Source organism: Rhincodon typus, chromosome 15 (genome assembly GCF_021869965.1).
Source record: "Rhincodon typus isolate 14 chromosome 15, sRhiTyp1.1, whole genome shotgun sequence".
NCBI lineage: Eukaryota > Metazoa > Chordata > Chondrichthyes > Orectolobiformes > Rhincodontidae > Rhincodon > Rhincodon typus.
This window is the reverse complement of record NC_063346.1, coordinates 45,329,080-45,344,626: the sequence shown is the minus strand read 5'-3', so window position 1 is coordinate 45,344,626 and position 15,547 is coordinate 45,329,080. Positions and strand designations below refer to the sequence as shown.

General features: G+C 39.6%; 1 protein-coding gene across 3 annotated transcripts in view; it reads left to right on the top strand.

Annotated features, from left to right (window-relative positions):
• LOC109915900 (rho family-interacting cell polarization regulator 2-like) overlaps positions 1 to 15,547 on the top strand; it is a 119,894-nt gene that overhangs the window by 52,444 nt on the left and 51,903 nt on the right. Inside the window, exon 1 of one of the 3 annotated variants that reach the window (XM_048606096.1) lies at positions 4,680 to 4,766. The exons of the other annotated variants lie outside the window; for them this stretch is intronic. The gene's annotated coding sequence lies outside the window, so the exon portion shown is untranslated. Of the gene's footprint in view, positions 1 to 4,679; positions 4,767 to 15,547 lie in introns of those variants that run through there. 3 annotated transcript variants of the gene reach the window in all.

Here is a 15,547-nt window from a genome sequence, read left to right as displayed (position 1 = left end):
AGTGCTGGAGGTGGAAGCAGCATTGATTTGAACTCTGTTAGGTCTTTATCTGTTTGGATTGTACACCAAAGACATGACTTAAAAGCTTAACTAGGCTCACTGAACTCGTAGCATTGTACTAGTCTGAGGTAGCAGGCCACTGTGAAGTTAATGTGAACTAATAGTATTGTAAATATTATTCATTGATGAGATGGTCTGTTTTGCCTTTGAGTATGGAATTGGATTTTGAATTATCTAAAGTTTCAAAGTTGCGCTACTGACTTGATCATCACAGTTAGGCAAGCTGTACATCTAAATGCTTTTGTCACAATACAATTTGATTATTGTCAGATAATGTTTCTGCTTGTCTAAATAGACTTCCCAGTTCCTCCAACACCTCCAGTGAGTATAGCATCTTTCTATAAATCCATTCAAATTAAATCCTGGTAAACTTAATTTTCATTTAAAATGGGGTTGGGTTCAAAAATATGACTCTTTGAAATGCAAGATGCCAGAAAGCTGCATAGTAAATGGTATAGGCTTTAACCGGGCCTGTGACCTCCTATCTTAAATTAGATTCCAGTAGTTATTTTTGGTGAAGTGGCTTGAATATAGCTCTGTCTTACAGTGGAACAATATTTCCCTCATTGCTCTATTCACCTCTTGTATCAGTGTCAGTGGACCTGGTCCCAAACTGATGCTGTTATTCTGTGAAGGCAAAATTTGCCAAGTGTTGAACTTCTTCCCCTGTACCCCTCCAATGCACGCCCCCATCCCACCTCACGCATTTCTTGGATGATGTGTCCAAGATGGCGAACTCTTAGAGTGTAGTTTGAATACTTTACTGTTAAGCTTTTTGTTTTCTTCTCTTTGAAATTTAAGTATGTAGGGGATTGTCCCATCCAATCAAATAAGGCTGTGAGTGAGGCTCTACAACAAACAATCCTTTAATATCGGCCTCTAATTTTCTGTTGGGGAAACAGAATTAGCACAAACAGCCCTTCCTTTTATTAGTTTTATGGCATGGAACAGTTGTGACTGTGCAGTGGAAGCCAGCATACCTTCTGAGACCAGTCCATCCTTTTAAAGTTTACTGAACCTATACTGATGATATCTGACCTTGCAAGCTTTGTCCAGTATTTATGGAGATTTGAGTGTCTGAGCCACTTAACCACTAAAATCTGAAGCCTGTCTTATTTCTGTCTCTTCCAAACTAGTTCCCTTTTATTTCAATACTTGTGATTTTCATTGAAGAATTTTGCTCAGGGATTTTGTTCCCTCTTTACCCTCACTACCCTCACTACCCTTTTTGGAGTTATCCTATCTGATTAGTATAAAGCTTTGAATTGCATTTGTGGTGTCAGCAGGTTTTGCAACATTACTAATGAACCTTTCTTGGTATGGTGTTAAGAAAACCTAGGGCAAGATTATTTTTATTCCAAGAATGACTTTAACCTCGGTCTTTTGTGCTGTGATGCACAACAAAAAAAATCCTAGGTTCACCACAGTTTACAGTTCCTGGAAATAGTTTACAGAAATTGATGTCTGCTATATTACCCTGATGGTAACAGACTCCAGCTAAATATTCTAAACTGGAATGTGGGCGTACTTTGGGATGTTTGTGTCATCTTGACTGATGCTGCCTGATCTAGTTGATGCTCTGTTGTTTTATATTTGCACTGGAGATTGTGTGTGGTCCTGCACCTTGTGGCACAGCGGATTGAACTTGTCCTTTATTTTATTGAGAGTCACAGATTAGTGGAGTTACACACTAATGCACCGTGAGAAAAGCAAGGACTCTTATTACTCAGTAGAGCATGAAAGAAAGAAAAGCCAAAGGATTTGTAGCAGCGGCTCAGTTAGCATTTCTTTTCATCCAGAAGGTGCAGACTATGTATTTTACCAATGACTCCCAGAAGTTTGAAATAACCAAATTTTTAATCTCAAATTCTGGATGTATTAATTTAATGTATTCCTCTGATCAAACCATGTACTGCAGACTGAAATCAGCGACAGAGATCTAATGGATACTGAGAGGTATAGCATTCTGAATACGCAAGTCTCATGCACATAACAGTTAGTTCTCAAGTCTTCTTTCAATAATATTTTGTTACTAATGAAGTCATTGTTACCTGGTGGGGTAGTGTTTAACCCCAATGCACACTGCTGTAGAGTTGAGTTGTGGGTTGAGTCTGTGATTTCCCCAGTTTATGTTGGAGATCCAAGAGAAGTTAATTGTTTCTCTGAAAGGTGCAAGCAAATGCTGAGAAGTAATTCTTGACATTGCCACTAATTGTTTGTGTGCCACAATACCCCCCAGTCGTATTGTGGTAATTAAGTTAGGTATTGATGTTTATGTGACGCTTACCAGGTATCTTGATTGCAGTAAGAATTGCACTTTGAGTTCAACTGAGAAATGTCTTCAGTAATTCAGAAGGCTGTATAGAACCTCAGGAGCACAATGTGGGGGCTGGGGAGAGCAGGGAGTTTCCCTACTCTCCTCGTCCATATTTATCCTTGAATTAACATCACCAAAAAACAACTCTTATTTATTACAGGTTGGATCTCGCTATGTTTGCCTAGATATAAACACTGATTAAGACCTAATCCTTTGAAGTCCAATCTGTTAACTTTAATTATTGAGGAATTTGATGTTTTTTTCATGCTGCCAGTGGCTTTGTAATTAACAGGAGCCAACTTTAGCCTTCATTGATATTATTCTGGGAATTCTTGGTAGTGAGGAAGCATATACGAATGTGAGTTTTCTTTCTCATAAAATTAAAGTGTAGATTTTGATTTCAAAATTTATGATGGATACACGACAAGTATCTGAAGATGTCCAGAGATTTCAGTAGCTCAGTGTTTGTTTTATAGAGTATAGCAGAATGTTAGAAGATGTTTTGTACTTAATATTGCTTGGGGGAGTTACGTTTTGAAGGATTGTGGAAAGAAAAAATCATTAAGTTTTGTGATCAGACCTGGAGTTGTTTCTTTAAAAGAGGTCATTGAAAGTTGACTGTGGACATTGGAGATTTTTTTTAACAAGGATGTTTTAGAAATTTCTGAGAACTCACATGACTGGTGATAACAGTTGCTTTGCTGAAGACTCTGCTGGGACTGATTTGATTAGGACGAGGAGAAGTTTTGATTTTATCTGGTTCAGTTCCAGCGAAGCCTGAGAGCCAACAGAGTTGGACGAAAGCTTGCTAATAATCCACTGCACGTTTTGAAAAGAAAACCCTCTACATTATTTCAAGGTGAAACTATTTGTTCTTTTGAAAGATTAATTGAAGGGACACCTCAAGAATGCATTTCGTGAACAAGACTTCAGAGACAACTGTGCATGGCCAGTGGCTTCACCACACATGCCAGAACGGGGGAGCAAGAGCCAAGAACATTCTCCACACTACCCCTTTGCCTTCAACAACAACCCACTGGCCAAAGTGTTTTTTTTCAGAAAGCCAATCCTCTGCAAAGGAATTGTTTGTGTGTGTTTTTGAGATATTTAGAGGGATAAACATTTTGACTTTTATTTTACTAACTGAGGGTTAACCAGTTATTGCATCTTTATTGAATAAGTCACTGTTTTTATAAACCTGTAATTGTTTGTTAAGAAACCTGGTTGATTAATCTGGTTATTGACAATCTGATATAGTTAAGGTGTTTATTTGGTCATCCCATGTTGCAATTAATGGAGTAATGTGACCAGAGCAGCTGTGCACTCCTCCAACCTCAGTCATAACAAGAGACACCCTAAACTATAACTGGTTGCTGTATTTGAACATGTCACTGGTCCTGCTCCTCTGTCACTCTGAACTAAAGTGGCTCATTATAAAAGTTTGTGTGTATGTCTGAAGGCCATAAATTAACTTACTAATATTGTTACGTATGAGTCTGAAATATTGTTCAACCCAATGGGATTCCTGATGACTCAGTAACTCCTCTGTGGTACAGTTGGCTCAGCTTTATGTAAAAACGTTCATCAGCGTTTCACATGACTAATTGTTCAACCAACACTGGTTTAAGATGACACAATATAAAGGCATTCATGTCCATGTGAAATGGTCTGGAGATTCTGCGGTAGAAATGGGATTTGTGCAAGATAGCTATGTTATTGTAATGAAGTCCTGGAGGATGGTCTTTAGTAATGGAGACGTTCTCTCTGGATCACTGGTTTCCTTCAGTATTGTGTAATTGCTAGGGTAATGAATGAAAAAATAAATGAAAATAAGAGGCCTGTAATTAAAGTTATAACCTGGGTGAACCCTGAAATGGCTTTTGGCCATTGTGATAATACATAAGACTAATAGACAGTAATTGCCAAAGAAGCCTGAGAATATAAAAAGTTGGTTTCATTTGTTTCCCTACATCAGTTTCATTCCTATTTTTCTTCCCAGCTCTACTTCCAAAATAAATCTACACATATTACATCTGAAGATGTCCTTTATACTGTCACACAAAACTCCTTTGACTTTAAGCTTGAGGACCTTGCAGTGTTTTGTAAGATGTATAGCAGTTTCACTTAAATCATCTTGAAACCTGACTTCCAGTGGGGTGATGTAGTCTTGCTCATTCCCTGTGTTTTTTTTAAACAATAAAATTACGTTTCAGGAATGATTATTAGGAGCAACAGGAAGTGCATGATGTCAGTGTGGGAGGGATCCTTAAAGCTCCAAGGCTTGAGCTTCATTCCTGTTTTATCTGAGTGGACAAGAACACACAAACTAGAACTGAATGATGTTGACTTAGAGAGAGCTGTTGAACCTTCGGCTTTTGTGGAATTGAAGGTAAATGTTCCATTTGTTGAATTTTACATTATATGTTGTTGGCTGATTACAATTGAATGAGTAGAGAAGAGCTGAGTAAATGTGGTCACAGCCTTTGTGATATTATGTTGATGAAAGTACAGTTCTCATTGGCAGACTGGGTTAAACTCTGGTTCATTCCAACAGTGTTCAGTCTATCTGATGCTGTTGTTGCTGCTGTTGTTCAGGCTGTGCTGTGCCCCTTCCTTTACTCCAGAGCTGCTTTAATGCTTTTCTTACCTGTACCTAAACCTGTGTCATTAGCCTCCTGAGTACCATTGCCTTTTCAAAACTATTGAATTTGTGAGACTGAGAACAATCTGGAGCTTTAACTAGGTTTTGAATGTTTTCTGTAAAGTATCATTCTGCTGTGTTGAAAGATTAGGTCAATGAATCACTTTATTGAGAAGTGGAATCTTTGAGAAACAATACTCCCCTAGTACTGGATCACACAAGCAAAAGTCCTGTAGTTTGAGTAGGGTTCACTTCTATTACATAGGCTCTTATCAAATATGCGTGTGTGTGGGGTAGGTAATTTGAGGACCTAAATTAAGTGGCTTAGGTTCACATTTTTTTAAACTATATTCTTTGGGGAACCAGTCTATGCAGATCCCTTTGTATATTTAGTTAATAAAGTAGCCAATACCTCTGTGTGAATTTTGCCTGTGAATGTCAACTGTCTCTTTGCCACAGGGACATTACCACTGAGACCAAGACTAACAATCCTCGTGGATTTTCACTCGCTTGGTTCTGTTATTGGTCAGGGAGATGTGTATAATCTGGTCACTTTCTTTATTTCTTTTTTTCTCTTTCCCTTACCAAAAGTGCCTGAAGCCAGTCCGTAATGTTCCAACTGCAAGTTCTGTGCAGACATGGAATTGAACCCAAAGCCTGTCTGGTCCATATGATTCAGTTATTGCCCAAATCTACTCACTCGGCTGTGTGTATATGATCACTCTATCTTTGTATAAACAATAGGAAGAGCAAACTTCTTGTAAAATCAGTCCAGTAGCTGAGATTGAATTAATGAAATTCACTCTTTAATGAGACAAAAGACATTGAGCAACAGATGGATTGACAATTGTTTGGCTGGGAGCTGGTGACTTCCTCTCTCTTGATTTGGTCCATCTGCGAACAGTAGGTTTATTGGAATGATCGAGTTTCCTGAGCACAACTTTCTGAGAATTGTTTGTGCACAGTTAGACAAAAGAACATGAGCCTAATCAAGAACATTTTCAGGGTAAAGCTTACTAAGACTGCAGTTAATCACTTTATGATTAATGGGAATAAGTGCGTGCATTGTTTAATTAGGGAACTGAACCAGATCAGAAAGATTTCAGCTTCAGTCCTGGTCTGTGCTGATATGTCAATCATAGTACCACAAGCATATGACTCTTTTCCACACAGAAATGGTGGCGCGATGGTGTACAGCAGGGGTAACCGAGCAAAGTAACCTGAATAAATAATGTGCTTCCCTCATGGTGTTCAAGCTGAGCTCATTCTGCTCTGCAGACCCAAAGATTGTTTTTACCAAATCAGAGTACAATCCTTAATCAGAGGCTATGTTAAAGGCTACATCAGCTTTTCGAACAGTGATTTTAAGAAACACTTTTACTGCCCAGTAAATTTCACAAGTGGCCATTCTTCATAGATGATCCAGTGTTTGAAAACTATTCTAGTCTCTTCCTCTCGTCTAATGTCCACTTACTTGCAGTTTAGAGGGTGAAGCTGTGCAGAGTTTTGAAGTATGAAGCCATGTCAGTTTCTCCCTCCCATTCACTGTACCCTTCAATACCCTCACGATAAGCTTCTTAGATTTAAAACACAGGGTTCGGAGTCCCATGCTGGCATAATGTCTGGATCTTGAACCTGCATTGCGTCAACCTGTATGGCACAATCGTGACGCGGTAATATCCTAAATGGGCTGAAGGTGATTTTGGTACCCAGTCAGGGGTGCTGAGTGCAACCAGGTGATTACTCGGCTAGGAAAGTTGAAAGTGGAAGGTTTATTAGAATGATTTAATTCCCTGCCTGAAGGGCACCAACAGCAAAGGCAGACGGTAGGCATGTAAAGGTTTGCTGTTGCTCTGCCGAAGAGAGTAGGCAGCTTCCCAGACATCCCCATCTTGAGCCTGGCATCACCAAACTATAGAGGTTCATTCAATTCAAAAATTGGTCCTCTCCCTCCTTAGCCTCGTAACAAATTCAGCTTAATGGACCATTTAGTGGAGGTGAATGCGTTCCTTATTTTGACCTCTGTTTGAAAATCACAGTGTATCCTGAAGGGTTGGAATCCAGAAATGCTGTCTGTGATTTTTAATCTCATCCATACCTGATCCAAATCCCTCCAGCAATTGAAAACAGTGTCAAGTTTTAAATCAGATTACTGATCCCACCTTTTACTATGTGGCACTTTAGAATGAGGGAGTAATCTGAAACTGTTCTAATTCTACAATGCCACCAGACCCAAAATAGGCCATTCATCCAATCATGTCTGCTCTGCTATTCAGTGAGATCTGATAATCTTCAATTCCATTACCACTTTATTCCCATAACCCTTGATTCCTTTTCTAATTAAAATAAGTCTGAGTTAACCTTGAATGTACTTAACAACTCAGCCTTCTGCCCTTACGAGCAGAACCATTGGAGGAATTTGCATTGCTGTCTTTACCAATGATCAGTCAAGGCAAACGGTGCCTTGATGTTTCAGCTGTTCAGCAGAGTGGAAAGTCTATAATAATTGATATTTGATTTCATTTTGTTCCCAAATGCCACTAATATATCAGTTTCATGAGTGGACAGTATGCTTAGGCATATTCTAACAGTTGCTCTGAAATGTATTTTTAAAAAAGAAGCTCCTGTGTTTTTAATAAAATTCCTTTGGAGATTGAGTGCTGTTTCTTTGTGGCTGTTTTGAAATAGTCAAAATCAATGTTTATTTAGTCCATTGGTGAAGGGAAATTGGGTCACCTTTTACTATGTGGTTTCAAGATGTATTGCTGGATATCCTTGTATTATTGAAGAGCTGGGAAGTAATTTCTAAGTGAAGATAGATCCTGGGTTGTCATCTTTTGCTGCACTGTAGTCATGTGCAAGTAACAATACATCAGTGCACCCACTGGCCACCAAAGAAAAGTACAATTGAAGCTCAGCATTTTGAGTCTAAAGTCATATTATTTCTAATGATGGGATCAGAAAATATGACTTTAATCCCTAGGTGTTTGTTTAATATGGATGAAGTATTTAAATTAACAATGGATTGAAAATGCTTTCTGTTCAATGGATGAATGCAGAAGAATTTGAAGTTCAGTGGTAAATGTCTCTTGCATTAAAGACTACACTTGAGGAAGGGATGTTTGGATCACTTGTGTGCAGCCTCATTTCTCTCTCTCTCTCTCTTCCCTGTTACCACCCACTCCCAGTTGGACAAAATATCTCAATTCTTATCCAACTATCACTGTACATTTGATTAAAGCTTACTATTTTACTGCGTGCTATTTTATTCTTTCTGTGCCCTGCATGTTTATATGTTCTTTGTCTGAAGAATAATGAGCTGTTTGCTACCTTCTTTGTCATCTAGGGGCCACATTGTTTCCTTCAGTGAAACAGGGATCCTTTTGTTCTTCTCCCTGTTGGCTGCACTTGAATAGATATCATTAAGCATAGAGGAGATTATTCACAATGGTATATTTCTAGTGTCCACAGAGAGTTGTGTTTCTGGGGCTAATCCAGGCTGCAAATTTATTTTTGCCCCCGGCCCCCCTCCCTATTTGAGACTGATGGATCAGGTGCAACACATAATGGTTGCATTCTTTCAACAGTGCCTTACAATCCTGCTGTGAGCATAACCTAGCCCATGTTCAAATTGGCTTTCCAGAGAGTAGGGTGCATGAGACCTGGATATCCTTAGTTAAATTGACCTGTTTAGCGACTTTTATATACGAGTCTTAAATTGATCAACCGTGTATGTACACAGTCAGCAAAAGCTATCAACATTAACCTCATCATGTATCGCTTATGAATGGTGAAAACAGACTGGGGTAGGTAGCAGGTTTGCTGCAGCAACATCTATGATTATATCACATTGCTAAAATAATAAAACGGGAGACTTAAAAACAAAATTTGCCACCAGGTTGCATGAGCGATTAATGGAGATGATCCAAAGCTTAATCAAAGATTAATGAGGAAAGAGAAGTAGAGGCAGATGGGTTGTACAAAGCACACTTAGGGGAGTAAAGGCTAACGCGTTCACTGAAGCTGGGGGCCTGTGTCCTAGAAGTTCTTGCACTGATAGTGAATGCGTTGGTTGTAGTTTTCCAAAATTCTCAATTCTCAAAAAATCACATGGGTTATACAACTGCAAATGTAACAATAATACTCAAAAAGAGAGGTACAAAAAGCAGGGAATAAAAAGGCCAGATAGCTTATCATATGTAATGTTACAATCCATTGTTAAGGAAGTAGGTGGAGGGTATTTACTACTAAACTATAATACAATCAGGCAGAGTCAACCCAACATTTTGAGAAAAGGAACACGTTTGACAAACATCTTGGAGTTCTTTTGAGGAGGTAGCAAATGGGATGGATAGTGGGGTACCTTCAGGTACAGCGTATTTAGTGTATTTGCAAAAAAATTCAGTATTAAGATGTTATTAAGACGAGCTCATTATTAGCATGGGTATTAGATTGACTAATCTAACAGCAGACAGGGTTGAATTAAATGCTTAATCTCAGAAGATCAAACTGTAACTGGCAGAGAGCCATGGATCAGTGCTGGGGCCTCAATTGCATACAATCAAAATTACTAATTTGGATGGAGAAAAAAACGAACATAGTGCTAATAAATATGTTGGTTGGAAAGGGAGGAGATGCAAAGAGTCTGTAAAAGGATAAAGATAGGATACTCCAATTGCCCACTCATTTTAACTTGAGGGCAATATGTTGTTGTTCACCTTGGTAAGAAGAATAGAAAAGCAAAATATTTAAGTCAAAGAAGATTACAAGTTGCCTCAGTGCAAAAGGATCTGAGTGTCCACATATGTCAAACATAGTCAACATGTAGGTACAATGAGCAATATGGAAGGCATGTTGAATCTTGCTGTTTATTGCAAGGGGTTTGGATAACAATAGGGACATTTTTTATGATTGTACAGGGGATTACCAAGATCAGTATGGAGTACTGAGAGCAGTTTTGGCCTTCATATTTATCATAAGGCCTTCCACTGGAGGCAATTCAGAGAAGACCCTCTAGGTTGATTCCAGGATGAGGCACTTCTTGATGAATTAAGTTTGAGCAGGTTAGTCTTATACTTTGGAGTTGGGAAGAATAAAGTAATCTTACTAAAACACAAAATTCTGAGGCAACTTGACATAATAGATGTTGAGAGGTTTTTCCCCTTCAAATCTTAAGGTAGAAATGAGGAATTTCTTCTTAAGAGAGTCATGGGTCTTTGGAATTTTGTACGTCAGTGTGCACTGGAGGCTGAGTCATGGAATGTATCCAGGATGGAGACAAATATTTCCAGCAAGCCAAAGATGTATCCTGGCAGTTTCAGCAGGATTTCCGTCACCATATCCTGCAGTTACCACTGACCAATCTCCTGTAGCAGGTTTTTATTGAAGTCTCCAGGCAATGCCCACGATTTTATGTAAGCTGTGCTGATGAATGCCTTTTAACTGACATGATACCTTTGCTATCCTTCATTCCTCACTGCCGTAGATTGTAATTGGTGCTGCTGTTAAGACCAAAGCTGGAGGGTTGCATTTTCGCTCTAGTCCCTTCAGTTACTGAGGTCCAATATAAAAATACTTCTTCCAGTCATCAAGATGACTAAGTAACTATTTTATCTGTATCAGGTTTTAAACGATAAGATCAATCAGCCTGATTTCTTAACACAATCGAGTTTCTTATCAAGATAAATCTTTTTGAATGAAAGGCGAATAAAGATACTGTAATTGGTTAATGTACAGTCAGTAATATGTAAGTATACATGTTTCTCTCATAAATATCCCCAACATACACACAGATGCACATTCTTTCTTCACAGAGAAAAAGTGAAATGGATTTTTCTGCTGAGATTAATGTTTTGAAAAAAAAAACAGTTTGGCCAGTGGGTTATTCTTGATGGGGAGGAAAGGCTGGAATACGAGATGTTCCAGGGGCTATTGCTCTGGTGTTGTGGTATGTGTGGCCAAGTTACCAATCATTCACATTTGTCTCTGAAGCCTTGCAGACACCACTTGTTCCTGAAATACAATGTAGAGGAAACCAAATGCAAACTGGGTGACTGCCTTGCAGACCACCCCTGTTCTTCCGCAAGAATGATCCTGATCTAAGCCCCATTTCAATACACCATCTTGCTTTCATGCTAATATTTCTAACCTAAGCCTGCTTCAGTATTCCAATCAAGCCCAACACAAACTGGAAGAAACCCTTCCTTTTCCATTTTAGATACGTTACAGGCTTCTGAACTCAGCATAAAGTTCAACAGCTTCAGACCATGAACCTTGTCCTCAATTTTGATTTTTCTCACAGGGCACCCCTCAAAAAAACCCACCACCCTCACTGTCTTGTTTGCATGGCTATACTTTCAGCAGAAAATGTTATTTCTGCTATTAATACCTAATATTTACATCTACTTATCAATTATAGCTCTTCCTGGCTGCTGTAAACATTCCCTTTCCCCTTTTTTGTTCATGGACACCATTACCATCTGTTATATTTGCTTGTACCCCATTTTCTACCACACTTTCTCAGCCTCTTTCCGTCCTGATGAAGAATTGTATTGATCTCTGTGTTACTCCTATTCTTTATACACAGATGCTAAGTTTCTCCAGCATTTTGTTTTATTTCAGATATCCAGCAACTGCAGCACTTTGCTTTTGTTTTAAATCAATCAAGATGTTCTTTTCAGTTGCATCACGTATTCACAAACGAATAGGTTTTACCTGGAACTCCACAGAGGACTTTTATTTCAGAAATGGGAGCAATCAACTGTGGGAGGATTATTGATAGCAAGTTTGCCTCCAAATCAGTTGTGGAGTAGGAGGCTGTTAATGTTTCAGATCCAAAGAATCTTCTTTGTAACTAGTTCTTTGTACTGAATGCGAACTCCTCTGTTTCTGTCTGCACAGATGCTGTCAGACCTGCTGAGCTTTTCCAACATTTTCTGTTTTTATTTTTGATTTCCAGTGTCCACATGTGCTTTTATTTTCTGTATTTTGCTTTTATTTCCTTTCATTCATCTGGCTGGTAGACTTGTGTCTAACTGAACCAGATGCCAACAATAACTTTTCCAAGCCAGTCACTGTTGAAAAGAAACATCCCCAGCAGTGATACCGAAAAGTAAACCCTATCCCCAGCCATGTAATTTATAGGAAGCCTTGTTCGAAAGAGAGACTCAATGTCCACAGTGAACTTCCAATGGCCCTTTTGAAGAGATATGTTCATAAAACCTGCAATAAACTATTTTTTCCACAATCATTCAAAACTTGAGTCCTCCAAGCAATATTAAGTAGGAAGCATCTTTATAATGTGACTGCAGACATATAGAATCAGAGTTTAATGGCCATGGCACTGAAGGGCGTGCAGAGGAGGTTCACTCATTTGATTCCAGAGTTGAGAAGGTTGGTTTGAGGAGAGATTGAGTAGACTGGGACTATACTAATTGGAATTTAGAAGAATGAAGGGGGAATCTTCTAGAAACAAATGAAATTATGACGGGAACACACAGGATAGAAGCAGAGAGGTTGTTTCCATTGACGGGTGAAACTAGAATCAGGGGGCATAGCCTCAAAATCGGGGGTGGGAGCAGATTTAGGACAGAGTCGAGGAGGAACTTCTTCACCCAAAGGGTTGTGAATTGGTGGACTTGAATATTTTTAAGGCACAGCGTTTTGAACAGTAAAGGAACTAAGGGTTGTGCTGAGTGGGTGGGCGAGTGGAGCTGAGTCCATGAAAAGATCAGCCGGGATCTTATCGAATGGCAGAGCAGGCTCAAGAGGCCAGATGGTCTACTTGGGCTTCTATTTCTTGGGTTCTTATGTCCGTGATGTTAGATCTCCAGACCATGTGGAGCTGCTGAATTTTGTGTGGCTATCGATCTTTACCTCACTCTCACTGGACACTTTACTTCTCAGGTAGAGAAAGTGGTCATTGTGTTTAATATTTTCCTCTATTGTCCATTGGTGATGGGGAGGCCTTCATTGCAATCCAGTCTTCATTGTCGTGGCTTTCACAGCTGATGTCTGGATCAAATTTCGCACCAGTAATTCTTAAGACGGAAGGTCATGTTTTGAAGCACGTACAATTCCTTTGCCAGAACGGCAACGTTGAGGTCCTTGCAATCTAGATTTGTCATCCAGTGTTGCCAGGGACGTTGAGGTCCGCATCCATCATGGTCTCATAATGAACTCTATATTCAAGAGGAAGAAGGATGGGGGAGTGTATGCAGTCGGCTGTAGTCCTGTAATATTGAAGGAGTTTGCAATGCTCATTCTGGTTTTGATGCAGCAGCTGGTGTCTCTTGGTGGAAAATTTGAAAATATTAATGTACTGCTCTGGGTTGCCGTACTTTCCTGTCTGCTAGTGGGTTATGGTAAACTCTGCCTCAAAATTAGACAAGTTGTTAACAACTGGCTTTGTGTGTGGGAAATCATGTCTCACTAACTTGATCGAGTTTTTTGAATAAGTAACAAAGAGGGTTGATGAAGGCAGAGCAGTGGACATGATCTATATGGACTTCAGTAAGGCATTCGCCAAGGTTCCTTGTGGTAGACTGGTTAGCAAAGTTAGATCACATGGAATACAGGGAGAACTAGCTATCTGAATACAGAACTGGCTGGAACATAGAAGACGGTGGAGGTGGAGGGTTGCTTTTGAGACTGGAGGCCTGTGACCAGCGGTGTATCACAAGGATCAGCGCTGGGTCCACTGTTTTTTGTCATCTATGTTCACATCCAGATCATTTACATAAGAGGTACAGTTAGTAAGTTTGCAGATGACACCAAAATTGATGTTGTAGTGGACAGCAAAAAAGGTTACCTCGCAGTACAACGGGACCTTGATCAGATGGGCCACCGGACTGAGGAGTGGCAGATGGAGTTTAATTTAGATAAATGTGAGGTGCTGCATTTTGGAAAGGCAAATCAGAGCAGGACTTATACACCACATGGTAAGATCCTGGGGAGTGTTGCTGAACAAGGAGACCTTGGAGTGCAAGTTCATAGTTCCTTGAAAGTAGAGTTGGCAGGTAGACAGGATAGTGAAGGCGGCATTTGGTCTGCTTGCCTTTGTTGGTCAGTGCATTGAGTAAAGGAGTTGGGAGGTCATGTTACGGTTATACAGGACATTGGTTAGACCACTTTTGCAGCATTGCTTGCAATTCTAGTCTTCCTGCTTTAGGGAAGGATGTTGTGAAACTAGAAAGAGTTCAGAAAAGATTTACAAGGATGTTGCCATGGTTGACGGGTTTGTGCAATAAGGGAAGGCTGAGTAGGTTGGGGCTATCTTCCCTGGAGTGTCGGAGGCTGAGGGGTGATCTTATAGAGGTTTATAAAATCATGAGGGGTAGGGATAGGGTGAATAGCCAAGGTCTTTTCCTCAGGGTGGGGGTGCCCAAAGCTAGCGGGCATAGGTTTAAGGTGAGTGGGGATTTGAAACAAAGCTTATGCTTTAAGTTGTCTAAAGACAGACTTTGGTAGTTACTTCAGTGTGAAGTTACCGCCAGCATGGATTTGTACATCAGAGATAAAAACAGAAATTGCTGGAGAAACTCACCAAGTCTGGCAACATCTGTGGGGGGGAAGGCAAAATCAACGTTTCAGGTCCAGTTCTTCAGAACTGCTGTGAAGAAGGGTCACTGGACCAAAATGTTGAGTCTGCTTTCTCTCTCAAATGCTGCCAAGTCCTGCTGAGGTTCTCCGGCAATTTCTGTTTCTCTTTCATATTTCCAGCATCCTTTTTTGTTTTTGTGTACAACAGACCCTGCTGAAAACTGCCCCTGGTTTCAGTTATGCACCACTGCAGTTTACTCTTGCCTAATGCAAAACAGGAATAACTGCAGTAACTGCCTAAAGAGAGCTGATCGATTTGGTTGTCTTTGTTTATCTTGCTGGACACAATGTTGGTTGTTTGATCGTGAGTGCACTTTTTACATTCTATCAGCATAGACTTGAAAGATAAGTTTAGGAGCTTGAATAATGGACTTATTTAGTCATCCTGGCAGTGAGCCAGTCAATTTTATTTAAAAAAAAAACTTGGAAAATGTAATATCAACTGTATATTTAAACAAAAAGACCATCATGACTTTCTCCAGGCTCCCTTTCTACAGAGTATAAATCAGCCACGATTTTTGCATGTGCAATACTGGGTATAAAGGTGAAGGCTTGCGACAGACTCACTCTGTGTGTGTGTGTGTGTGTGTGTGTGTGTGTGTGTGTGTGTGTGTGTATATATAGATGTATACTCACTGTTTTATTGACTAGATTAGGTCATCAATAGCCACAGTTTCCAAACAAGTGGCAGAATCTTGATTGTTGAGGGAGTGGTAGGCGATGTTTCCAAGAGATTAATGTGCTTTTCTGGCGACAGCCTCTTGAATGCAGAAATTTATTTAGTTTATAATTGCTTGAGAATTTTTGGTATATCAGACAATGGCTTCCAAGTGGCTGAGTTGTATCTGCTGCAGTCATGACATTGAAGCTGCCCTAATTCAAATAGAATTTTTACCTTTGCACTTGTTTTCAAGTTATTGTTTGTAACT